Below are 2991 nucleotides of genomic sequence, written 5' to 3' on the forward strand. Positions count from 1 at the left end.
GACCAAAAAAAAAAAAAAAAAATCAAACAGATGGAGAAACACAGTCCCTAAATTTGAAAGAAACGAACTCACAAGCGTACCTGAAAAACTGGAGTTATCATCATGCTACTTTTAAAAACCTAAACTTGGCATTTTCAAGCAATTAAAAACAAAGCTGTCACAACAAAGACAGAAATAATAATATCCCACAGAGGAAAGCAGAAGGCACTGTGTTTCAATATTAACAGAAATGAAGAGCCACTGTATTATCACGTGAAAATGAACTTAGTTACTTTGACAGCAAAAACATCTGCCATTGAATTATGATATTAAAAAGTCATTATAATACATCATAGAACAGTGAAACCTTTTCACACAGAAATGCGCTGATACAGAGAACAAAACATGTAATACTGTGGAAACAGAAATATCCCATTTAGATAGAAATTGCTCTGATGTATCTTAATTCCAAATTTTTTCACGTACTTAAGATTTCAAGGGGCTTAGCTACTTCTGCTACCTTCTTCTCCTGAAAGCAAAATCCACTATTAAAAACTACATGAGATCTTACAGGGCAGATGCAACAGAATTCAGACTAAAATTTTCTGATTTCACACTTTCTACATAAGAAAAATTTGGAAAGAAAAGGACAGAGTTTCAATAAATTACTTGTTACAGTTTCTTCATCATGTAGTTTACACTTTATTTTTCTGAATTCAGTATCACTGAAGCAATACTTAATTTCTGCTGTATAAATACATAAAAAGTGTTTGAAACATAAGTTGTTTTGTCAACCCCATATGTTAGGCTTGGCTCTTCTCTAATTCCCAGTCTTTGGGAATCTGGGAAGCTCTACTTGCCTGTCTGTCACCTAATTACCCAGCAATAAATAACAGTGCATATTAACTCGTTCAGAACCGTTCCGCAGCCCTGAGTTCTGTGTGGTGCCATGTAAATCGAAGGACAGACTAGCTGAAATAACTGTAAGCCAACAACTGCAGAAGAGGGGCATCACCTTGACTCTCCTCCTCACCTTTTTTAAGGCCATAGCTTCATTAACATTTCTCCTAGGGCACCTAGGAGTTCACTGCTGCAAAAAGGAGAATGCCTTGCTTATCTCTGCTGCTTCCTGGACCATGCCGCAAACCAATTCAATTCACTTATCAAGCAGAAAACCCACACAGAAGGAAAAAAAGGCGGTGGGGGAAGTAGCTTTCTCCTAAGTTCCATGAATTGAGTTTCATCACTAAAGTTGAGTTGAATCGTGCATGCAGGGGGAGAGATTTGCCCTTTTTGGTGGCAATTAGTTGTCTTTGAAATGGATAAATAACTACTAACAACTAAATGGAAAAATACATCTGTCTTGACATTAGACAAAAAAGATTACATATGTTGTTTAATCCATGTATTCTTGTCAAAAAGGTGCCGTACAATACCCAGCAAGATAAGCAAAGAAAAAGCTTATGCTGAGAATTCCGACATATAGTCAGCTCCTCCAACAAAACTTTAACAGAACTATCCTAGTAAGATAGTACTCTCTCCATTAAAAAGACGCAAATAATAAAAAGTACAAGCACATTTTTTTTTATACAAACTTACAAAAATATCAAATGGCTCATAAAGAATAAATGTGAATTTACCTTTGGTTTTTTGTTCAGCAGCCTGAAAGAAGAAAAGAACAAAACAAATCAACTACTTGTCAATATTCAAAATGGTACCTAATAATTATAGGGCTGCAGGCCTAACTTTTTGCAGAAACTGCTTACATAAATCAGGCATTAGTTCCAGTCAAGGATTGGAGAACGTTACTTTAACTGCATGTATTAGGAATATAAGAATGGCTGCCCTTGTCTAACTAAAGCCAAAAGCAGATACCAAAGAGACAGTATAAAACATGGCAAGCAATATGACAGTACCCCCATCTACCCACCCAGCCTTCTGTCACCCGAGGTTCAGAGGCTTCCTGAACCAAACAGTACGTTTATGAACTTTTTAACACTCAACAGAATTAACTTCCGTGAATTTGTCCAGTATCCCTTTGAATCCATACGTACTATTAGCTTACACAGGTTAACTGCACATTTTGTGAAGACACGTCTTTTTTTTATGTTTGGAATCTACCCACTTTTTTTTTTTTTTTATGATGCCTAATTTTTGTACTGAAAAAGACAGTGATCAATTCCCATCCACATCCTAAGGGCCGTTTAAGATTAAAACTCTGTAATCCAGAAAATGAGGCAGGAGAATGCACACCACAGAAAATGCGCAATGGCCTCGGAATCCACAGTCACTTCAGTATCAGTTGACACTAATCCACTTAACTTTGCATTGACATTGATGAGGAACATTCACGTGACACAGCTGTGGGAGCAGTAACTTAACATCAGGGGATGGTAAGCAGCTTGGGGAGTGCTAATGAACTGTCACAACTGCTTTTGCAGAGATTTTCTGACCACAGCCTCACTCAAAGTCGACAGGACTGCTCGCTTGTGTCAGAATTATCCACAGAAGTAAAGGCTGCAGAATCAGTATCTGTACGTTACACGTAAAAGTGAATATATCGTTTAAAACAGTAACATGAACAAACCTTTTTCTGAGCACCTTCCTTCTTTTTCTTTTCTTCCTGCTTTTTCTTTTTCTTTTCTTCCATCAAATGTTCCTCTTCTTGTGTTTCTTGTTCTTTCTCCCTGGTAAGAATAAAGGTTGGGAAGAGCTTTTCAATAAGATGAAGTTTATCTAGGAAGGTAAATAATCCATACTTATATTGCTAACTTTCTACATCTTATGTTTAAAAAAGGCTGCTTCTAATACTGTAATAAAAGCTTTAAAGAACAACTGTTCCAAAGTTGAAACCAATGACAAATGAAATAGTAAACACTGAAAATTCAGAAAGAATAGGTTTTATTTGGAAGCTTTATTTGGAACCTCTTTCCACAATCACTCCAAAGTACTACTTAATAACAGCACATTCTATGGAAAGTAAGTTTAAAACTGAAAAAAAAAAAAACCAAA

General features: G+C 36.1%; 1 protein-coding gene across 1 annotated transcript in view; it reads right to left on the reverse strand.

Moving 5' to 3' along the window:
• TNRC6C (trinucleotide repeat containing 6C) overlaps positions 1-2589 on the reverse strand; it is a 96583-nt gene extending 93994 nt beyond the window's left edge. Inside the window, exons 1-2 of the mRNA XM_019472110.1 lie at positions 2567-2589; positions 1620-1641 (exon numbers count right to left, since the gene is read on the reverse strand). The gene's annotated coding sequence lies outside the window, so the exon portion shown is untranslated. The remainder of the gene's footprint in view (positions 1-1619; positions 1642-2566) is intronic.
• Positions 2590-2991: the final 402 nt, after the last annotated feature.

The sequence above is a fragment of the Aptenodytes forsteri genome, unplaced genomic scaffold, assembly GCF_000699145.1.
Source record: "Aptenodytes forsteri isolate BGI_AS27 unplaced genomic scaffold, ASM69914v1 Scaffold243, whole genome shotgun sequence".
Lineage (NCBI taxonomy): Eukaryota > Metazoa > Chordata > Aves > Sphenisciformes > Spheniscidae > Aptenodytes > Aptenodytes forsteri.